We start from the raw sequence: 10218 nt of genomic DNA on the forward strand, positions 1-10218 counted from the left end.
AAAAAAAAAAAAAAAAAATTAAGTAAATATCTTTTGATAAATCCAGCGATATAAATAGTAAACCAAGACTCCAGACTTCGCTTCACAGGGTCACTAGAATACTTACTCCCTGTGAGACAGGAAAAGATTAAAAGGAGATGAAGCCTACACCTAAGTTGCATTCTAACATATCAGAGGTGCTGATATGCTAAGGGGTACTAAGTGTGCTGAAGAGGGACGTATCTTTTTTAATTTTTTTGGTTATGTTTTTTTTTTAACCTTTTTTTGTGCTTTTCTTCTTTTTTTTTCTCTTTGTTTTATTTATTTATTTTAATCTTACAAATTTTCTGACGGCAAAAGTTCCTACCTTTCCTTTTCGGCTTTTAATGTCAGGCAATTTAAACGCAATGTCCTGCATCTATAGACCTACAAAATATCCTGACTTTCCTTATTTCAGCCAGTCAATAATTGGGGCTACTGCATTATTGGTGTGACACAGATCTGAAGTTGTGTGTGCCTGTGTGTTTGTATGTGAGTGATCTGAAATTAACCTCATTTAACCAAAGATGAAATATCCCTTTAAGATAACATTTTAAAAAGGAAAGATTACATTTTTGTCTGATCAATCTTGACATATTTAGATTGGCAGATAGGACGATTAAAAAAAAACTCAAGTTAAAATTGTAAAGGGATCAGAAAACCAGGAATCAGTCATGTTTCTTAGCTGATGGTGGGTGCCACGAGAGGGAAAGATGGAACCGTGGTCCTCCTTACAAAAGGAAACATGAGACGTAGGTTTATTTGGTAAGATTTTATAAAGCCTGCCATAAATCTCATTTGAAAATTGCTCTCCCTAAAAAGTGACGCTAAAAATGGCCTGCTCCCTGAAATACAAATGGAAAAGTAAACCACTGTTCACCTTGTAATACCAGTTTAACTCTGAAATTGCACTTAACACAGCGCATTGACCAAAACTACGTGGACAGAAGTCCTACAAAGCTCAGGGCTATAGTGCAAGGTCATTGATTTTGCAACAATTTGTTTCTTTTCTGATTTAAAACAAAAAAGTGATTTTTATGCACCGGGAAATCTAATCTATTATGACGTTCATCTTTTACCAGTCATCATTTTTCTTGGAACGTGTCATACTATGTAATCTGAGCAATAAGAACATCAGAAACTGACTGGGAATGTGGTGGGAGATGTGGCCCTGGGAACACTGGAAACGCATTGTCTCCATGGCAAGGGTCACAGGGGAGTGAGACAGTGTCCTCCATAAGAGATGGGGATGTTCTGAACTGTAATCAGACAAGTAAATTACAAAATTCACCACCTCAGACTTTTTGATGGAAGAACTAAGGAATTAGATGTACTCTTTGATGCCTTTCTGTTTGCCAAAACAACAGCCTTTCTGATTCTCGTCAGCACATGTTGAACACCTATGACAGGACTAGCTGCTGGCACCCTGGAGACCAAGGTTAAAGATGATCTGGCCTCTTCTCCAAAGGAGCTTATGTCTTCCTGAATTCGCCTCCTACTGCTCTCACCCTTGCTCACTTTATTCCTGCCATTTGGGCTTCTTTGCTCATCCTCAAACATGCCAAGTCCTCTCTTGCAGCACTTTCTCTTTTCTTTTTCTTTTTTTTTTTTTTCTTTTGTTTTTGAGATCTGTCACCCAGGCTGGAGTACAATGGCACGAACTCCGTTTACTGCAACCTCCGCTTCCCGGGTTCAAGTGATTCTCCTGCCTCAGCCTCCTCAGTAGCTGGTACTACAGGTGCCCGCCACCACGCCCGGCTGATTTTTGTATTTTTAGTAGAGACGGGGTTTCACCATATTGGCCAGGCTGTTCTCAAACTCCTGACCTTGTGATCTACCTGCCTCTGCCTCCCAAAGTTCTGGGATTACAGGCGTGAGCCACTGCACCTGGACAGCACTTTTTCACTTAGTGTTTCTTCCTGCAGAATAGCTCTTGTCCCAGATTTCTGACTTGATTCATTCCCCGTTTAAAGGTCACCCTCACAAGGAAGACCTTCTTTTACCCACCATGTAAAATGCACAAACACATATATACATACACCCACACATATACACCTTTTCATTATTCTTTTATACTATTTTACTTTTCTTCATATCCATTTATTTATTTATTTATTTACTTTGAGACAGAGTCTTGCTCTGTTGCCCAGGCTGAAGTGCAATGGTGTGATCTCGGCTCACTGTAACCTCCGCCTCCAGGGTTCAAGCAATTCTCCTGCCTCAGCCTCCCGAGTAGTTGGGACTACAGGCACCCACCATCATGCCTGGCTAATTTTTGTATTTTTGTAGAGACAGGGTTTCACCATATTGCCCAGGCTGGTTTTGAACTCCTGACCTCAGGTGATCCACCCGCTTTGGCCTCCCAAAGTGCTGGGATTACAGGCATGAGCCACTGCCCCCCGCCCACATCCATTTTTAAAATCTCATCGGATGAATATATTTTTGTTTGTTTAATGTGTTTCCCTGCTATCATGTAAGCTCGATGAAAACAGAAAATGTATTGTTTATTACTATATCCCTGCTGAGTAGAACAGTACCTGGCATATCATAGATATTCAGTGAATAACTGTAGAAAGAATGCATGAAATGAAGTGGCTAAATAGACTGCTGTACTATTCAGAGAAGGTTGGTCTGACTCAGTATTTTCATGCTCCTAAATCCTGAAGATCATGAATCCAATTCTAAGTGCCCTCAGAAGCCTCAAGGTTAAGCTTTATTCTACATCCAGCAAGAGGCCATAGCATGAGTGAGGGTAAATGATCATCAGGTTTTCATTTCCCTCCCACTTCTCTTCCTCTTGTCTCCTTCAATTACAAACTGCTTTTAGCAGCTGCTCCTCTTCTTCTTCTTCTTCTTCTTCTTCTTCTTCTTCTTCTTCTTCTTCTTCTTCTTCTTCTTCTTCTTCTTCTTCTTCTTCTCCTTCTCCTTCTCCTTCTCCTTCTCCTTCTCCTTCTCCTTCTCCTTCTCCTTCTCCTTCTTCTCCTTCTCCTTCTCCTTCTCCTTCTCCTTCTTTTCTTTTTTTTTTGACAGGGTCTTACTCTGTTTCCCAGGCTGGAGCACAGTGGCACCATCACTGCTCACTGCAGCCTCAGACTCCTGGACTCAAGGAATCCTCCCACCTCAGTCTCCTGAGTAGCTGGGACTAAAGTCATGTAACATGCAGCCCGCTAATTTTTGTATTTTGTAGAGATAGGGTTTCACCATGTTGGCCCAGGCTAGTCTTGAACTCCCAGGCTCATGTGATCTGTTCATCTCTATCTCCCAAAGTGCTGGGATTACAGGCATGAGCCACTGCGCCCAGCAGCAGTTTTGTATAGTGGGCTTCTACAAAAGATTTCTTGTAAAGCTCCCTTAAGCTAAACAAGAACCAAATACCAGGAAACAGGAAAAAGAAAAGCTGTATTTGGGGTAGAGTTAGGGAATAGGAAGTTAATTCTTTGCTTTCTTACTTCTATGATTATTTCTCAGTAACCTGTCTGAACTAAGTGAGTCAGCCCTGAAGTCATAGACACTCAGCTTTCTCTAATATAGAACCTGAGGAGGACCATAAGAGAAAGGAGGAGTTTATCTTTTAACTATTTCTGAAAATAACCTTTAAAGGTAATACTATGTTAGGAAATTTTCATTCTAATCACTTTATATTTCAATATTAGAGAAGTTGAATCAAATGCAAGTCTTGTTAACATATGCAAAATCTTTCCTGAAAAATACTTACTTTTAGAGATCAAATTGGCATCGTTAGCAGGGAAGCTATTAGAAAAACAATAGTACCCAAGATTTAAACAATAAAAAATTGTTTGGCTTCTTACCAGTTGTCAACTGTTGGACTGTTAAAGTGAACAGCTGTGAGCTCTGTGCTCACAGTTTTCACATGGCCTACATGTCCTTGGGGGAATCCTACAGTTGTCATTTAAACAAACATATCTTTGTCATGTTTGGAGAGCCATCTAATTTAATTCTGTTGGGGTAGTGTGAGCCTGGGTTTGAACTAGGTAATTGGAAGCATTTAGTAAAGCTCAGAGCACTGTAGGAATTGAGGTACTCCTTGTCCTCGACATCTACTACCTGAACTCCCTGAGCATACTAAGTGCTATGTACCATCGTGGGGAAGAGGGGTGATTTTAAAGAAATACGAGATGTGTTCCTGTTGCCTTCTTCCTACAGTCAAACTTGCTATAAGAGAAGTTTATTTTTTGGACTACTTTGATAAACACTGGCTCCTCAACTCCAACTCTGCCTCAATAGTGTTTATGTTCTTCAGGAGCTGCCCTATTGCTTTCAGAATCTACTCATTTTTCTGTATTCTGTACAAACCTTCAACAAATCACTAGAAGTAAATTTGAAGAAAATTGGATTTGGAGTCAGAAGACCTGGACTTTGGCCAGGCACGGTGGCTCATGCCTGCAATTCCAGCACTTTGGGAGGTTGAGGCGGGCAGATCACTCGAGGTCAGGAGTTCAAGACCAGCCTCGCCAACATGGTGAAACCCTGTCTCTACTCAAAAACAAAGGGTGTGGGCCTGTGCCTTTAGTCCCAGCTACTTGGGAGGCTGAGGTAGGACAAGTGCTTGAACCTGGGAGGCAGAGGTTGCAGTGAGCTGAGAATGCGCCACTGCACTCCAGCCTGGGTGACAGAGCGAGACTCTACCTCAAAAAAAAAAGAAGACCTGGACTCTAGGTCTGACTTAAGGCTTATTCTATTGACAAATACAGATGTTCCTGGACTTACAGTGGGGTTATGTCCTGATAAACCCATCGTAAGTTAAAAATAGTGTATATCAAAAATGCATTTGATATTGTCTAAGTCAATCATAGTGACATAAAAAAAAATAAGAAAAATACATTTAATAGACCTAACTAGGTATGGTTACTAAACACCATTGCTTAACCTAGCCTATCTTAAGTGTGTTCAGAACTCTTAAATTAGTCTACGGTTGGACGAAATAATCTGGCAACACAGTACACTGTAGAGTTGATTGTTTACTCTTGTGATTATGTGGCAGACTGGGAGTTGTGGCTCTCTGGCACTGCCTGGCATTGCATAACTTAGCATACTGCTTTCTGTTGAATGTGTATTGCTTTTGCACCATCATAAAGCCCAAAACCCCTAAGTAGAACCATTGTTAGTCAGGGACCATCTGTAGTAATAACACAACCACCATAGAACTGTGTTGGGGACCAAGTGAGATCATGTATGTAAAAATAATTTGTAAAGAGTAAAGATTATACAAAATAAAATGTATTAAGCTGTATTTTTTAATGCACCCCTCTCAGTAGTAAATATTATCTACAGAGTCAGGCCCACATGCAATGGCCTATTAGAAGTCCTCTGCAACAGGTCCTATCCCTTATACCTTTTGTATGAAACCTGTTCTTCAGACAGTCCAAGGTTTCACAATCCTAAAGAAAGGATTACTTTTACATATCTATAACCTATGTGAACACAATTCCCTCTTCTTAGAATGTCCTTCCATTTAGGTTTCCAAATTGAAACTCCACTCATTTTTAAAGGTTTAATTCAAGTACCATTTCTTATTAGTTTGTATCAGGCATGTGTCACTCATTACACCCATTACTGTATTGTGGAAATGTGGGTGTACTTACATGATCTCCCTACAAACACGAAGCTTTCTGAATAAGTGAAAGTATTATGCCTAATTGATATTTTTTGATATATATATTTTTTGAGACAAAGTCTCACTCTGTCCGTCAGGCTAGAGTGCAGTGGTGCAGTGGCGCAATCTCAGCTCGCTGCAGCCTCTGCCTCTTGGGCTCAAGCCATTCTCCTGCCTCAGCCTCCTGAGTAGCTGGGATTACAGGTGTGCACCACCACGCCAACCTGATTTTTGTATTTTTAGTAGACATGAGATTTCACCATGTTGGCCAGGCTGGTCTCGAACTCCCGACCTCAGGTGATCCGCCCACTTCAACCTCCCAAAGTGCTGGGATTACAGGCGTGAGCCACTGCACCTGGCCTATGTCTTTTGATTCTTTAAGGTGCTTTGAATAGCCTTGGCATTCAATGTATGTTTGCTAAAGGATAGAATAAATGAATAAACTCAGAATTAGAAACTTGTTTTATATGCCTGTCTTAATCTTTTTTTTTGTTGCTTATAACGGAATACCTGAATCTGGGTAATTTATAAAGAAAAGAAATTTAGGCTGGGTGCAGTAGCTCACACCTGTAATCCCAGCACCTCAGGAGGCCAAAGGGGGTGGATCGTTGGAGGTTAGGAGTTTGACACCAACCTGGCCAACATGGTGAAACCCTGTTTCTACAAAAAAAAAAATACAAAAATTAGCTGGATGTGGTGGCACACACCTGTAATCCCAGCTAGTTGCGAGGCTGAGGCAGGACAATCACCTGAACCTGGGAGGTGGAGGTGGCAGTGAGCTGATATTGTGCCACTGCTCTCCACGCTGGGTGACAGAGTGAGACTCTGTCTATATATCTATATCTATATCTATATCTATATCTATATCTATATCTATATCCATATCTATACCTATATCTAGATCTATGTCTATGTCTATATTTTTTTCTTACAGTTACGGAGGCTGTAAAGTCCAAGGTTGAGGGGGGGTGCATCTGGTGAGGACCTTTTTGCTTATGGGGACTCTCTGCTGAGTGTCATATGGTAGGGAGCTGGGCATGCTAGCTCAGGCCTCTCTTCCTCTTCTTATAAAGCCACCACTCCCACTCCCATGATAACCCATTAATTGGTTAGCCTATTAATCCCTTAATTTATTAATCCTGAGTAGATTAATCAATTCTGGAGGGCTCTGCCCTCATGACCCGGTCACCTTTTAAAGGCCCCAATATCTTAATACCACGACATTGGGGATTAAATTTCAACTTTAGTTTTGGAGGGGACAAATATTCAAACCATAGCAATACCTTTTTTTAGATGCTATAACTGGATACTATAACTATGTTCATGGTCATTGTCAACGGGCATGTTAATCTATTTGGTGGAACCCATTGGAAATTCAAATGGTTTTGTGTGATTTTTTTTTTTTCTTGTCTGGGAAAGATGGTTATAGAGATATAAACTTTTTTCCCCTGAAGGATTCTGTTAAATTCTGCATGAAATCTCCCTGGAGAATGCAGTCATTTGGAGAATGTATTTTATTTTCTATTTACTTTTCAATCTATAAAATACTGCTTTTGTCTGTTATTTTTTTTTCCAACCTCACAGCAGTGGCGAGACACATGTGTTATTATTCTGTTTGTAAACGAGAAACTTCTGACTCAAAAAAGTTTAGTGACTCAATCAAAGCTTTGGAGACCACAAAGGCAGAGCCAGGCCTCAAACCCAAGTCTCTGGATGCCAAAGCCAGTATTCTTTCTTCTACACCACAGCTGCCATCTGGAAGTTGGCAAAAACTTACTTTATTTCTTTTGTTTCTCTTTAGGCAGGAATAGCTCTGAAAATATACTTAAAAAATGAAGTCACTTAGGTTATTTTTTCTTTTCAGTATGTCATAATTGGGTACTGTGTATAGATGATGTGATGGAAAAAGTCTCATATAAGGCTCTCTGTGTATATTTCTCCTAAGATGCTCTTGCCCTGAATTGTTTTTGAGTCTCAGGGAATGTATTCATTGCTGCGCCACTTGATGTAGTCACAGGAAACCTATTCTGATAGAAAAAGCCATCTGTATTTAAAATACCATTTTTTAAATTTTTGAGATGGAGTCTTGCTCTGTTGCCCAGGCTGGAGTGCAGTAGTGCAATCTTGGCTCGCTGCAACCTCTGTCTCCCTGATTCAAGCAATTCTTTGCCTCAGCCTCCCAAGTAGCTGGGATTACAGGTGCCTGCCACCACACCTGGCTAATTTTTGTATTCTTAGTAGAGATGAGGTCGCCTCATGTTGGCAAGGCTGGTCTTGAACTCCTGACCTCGTGATCCACCCGCTTCGGCCACCCAAACTAGAGGTGACTCCTAGTTCAAGATGGCAGTGTGAGCACACTCATTTATTCCTCTCTCCCAGGACTAATTTAAAATAATATCAGGACAATAAAAAAGGCATAGCCCACAGAAACGAAGAGAATTGCAGGTAGTAATAAGCAGATGAGAAGAGGGAAAACAGATGCTTTAAGAGGTTTCTAAGAAAGCAGAGAGGAAGGAGAGGAGGTACCTGCACTCTAGAATATGAGAGAAGGCAACAACAAGGATAGAAGTCATAAAGTTGCCCTGAAGAACTGGAGAAGCTTTGAACTCAGAGTTGGAGACTCAGTCCAAGATGTCCAAGAGCCAAATAGCAGGAGTTCTAAAAAGACAAAATACTCATGATAGAGAGGAGGGAATTTTCAAAGACAGAATATTTCCATAGCTACAGGGAGATCTTCAAAATCAAAGGATCCTGGCCAGGTGTGGTGGCTCATGCCTGCAATCCCAGCACTTTGGGAGGCCAAGGTGGGCATATCACCTGAGGTCAGGATTCAAGATCAGCCTGACCAACATGGTGAAGCCCCATCTCTACTAAAAGTACAAAAATTAGCTGGGTGTGATAATCCCAGCTACTCCAGAGGCCGAGGTAGAAGGGAGGAGAATCGCTTGAATCGGGAGGCAGAGGTTGCAGTGAGCCGAGATCATGCACTCCAGCCTGGGCAATAGTCTCAAAAAAAAAAAAAAAAAAAAAAAAAAAAAATTCAGCTGGGCGTAGCGGTGTACGCCTGTAATCTCAGCTACTGAAGTGGCTGAGGCAGGAGAATCGCTTGAACCCAGGAGGGAGAATTTGCATAAGCTGAGATCACGCCGCTGTATTCTAGCCTGGGTGACAGAGTGAGACCCTGTCTTTTTTTTTTTTTTTTTTTTTTTGAGACGGAGTCTCGCTGTGTCTCCCAGGCTGGAGTACAGTGGCCTGATCTCGGCTCACTGCAAGCTCCGCCTCCCGGGTTCACGCCATTCTCCCGCCTCAGCCTCCCAAGTAGCTGAGACTACAGGTGCCCGCCACCACGCCCAGCTAGTTTTTTGTATTTTTAGTAGAGACGGGGTTTCACCATGTTAGCCAGGATAGTCTCGATCTCCTGACCTTGTGATCCACCCGCCTCGGCCTCCCAAAGTGCTGGGATTACAGGCTTGAGCCACCGCGCCCGGCCGACCCTGTCTTAAAAAAAAAAAAAAAAAAAAAAAAAGGAAGAAGGCCCACATTTAGGGACTGCATTGTGAAATTTCAGAACACCAAAGATTCTGAATGAAAATTTACATCCATGCACCCTTACTTAAGGATGTAAGCCTGTAAAATGAGGGTGAAAACCAAGAAAGAAGAAGACGTATGATTGGGTGGTAATGAATTTAACCTTGTCCCAAAAGAAATGGCCTTTGTCTTGAGCTTTTGAGAGTCATCTCTAAGCCCTTGGATCCTCGTGTCTGACAGGAGTGTCTTTGTTTGCCTGGAGGGCTTTGGCTAGCCAGAGAGTAACAAATGTGTTTAGGGTGGAGCTTTGATCCATGCCAAAAATGTGATTTAGGATGAGAGCTTTGGGTCACACCTTGAGTGACTGGAGACTGGAATCTAAAATTAGCCATGTGGATAGTCAATCATGTCTTTGTAATGGAGCCTCAATAAAAGCTCTGAACACAGAGGCTCTGCTGAGCTTCCGTGGTTAATGACAGCCTGTGCTTATTGTCATACATCAATGCTGGAAAAGTACTGTGTCCTGATCCATGGGGAGAGGACAATGGAAGCTCTGCATTTGGTTCTTCCCTAGACTCTGCTCTATGCGCTTCATCCTTTGACTGATTTTAATCTATATCCTTTCTCTGTGGTAAATCTTAACTGTGAGTGTAACTCAGAAAGTTCTGTGAGTCCTTCTAGCAAATTATCAAAACTGGAGATGGTTTGGAGAACTACTCAGACTTGCAATTTAGTGAGGATGGTCTTTTTTTTTTGAGACAGAGCCTCACTCTGTCACTCAGGCTGGAGTGCAGTAGTGGTGCATTCATAGCTCACTGCAGCCTCAAATCTCTGGGCTCAGGCAATCCTCCTACTTCAGCCTCCCAAGTAGCTGGGACTACAGGCACATGCCACCAGGCCCAGCTAATTTTTTATCTTTTGTAGAGATAGAGTCTCAGTATATTGCTCAAGCTGGTCTTGAACTCTTGCGCTCAAGTGATCCTCCCACCTTGGCCTCTCAAGTGCTGGGATTACAGGTATGAGCCACTGCACCTGCCCTGAGGGTGGTCTTGTGTGGG

This window comes from Macaca mulatta, chromosome 15 (genome assembly GCF_049350105.2).
Source record: "Macaca mulatta isolate MMU2019108-1 chromosome 15, T2T-MMU8v2.0, whole genome shotgun sequence".
NCBI lineage: Eukaryota > Metazoa > Chordata > Mammalia > Primates > Cercopithecidae > Macaca > Macaca mulatta.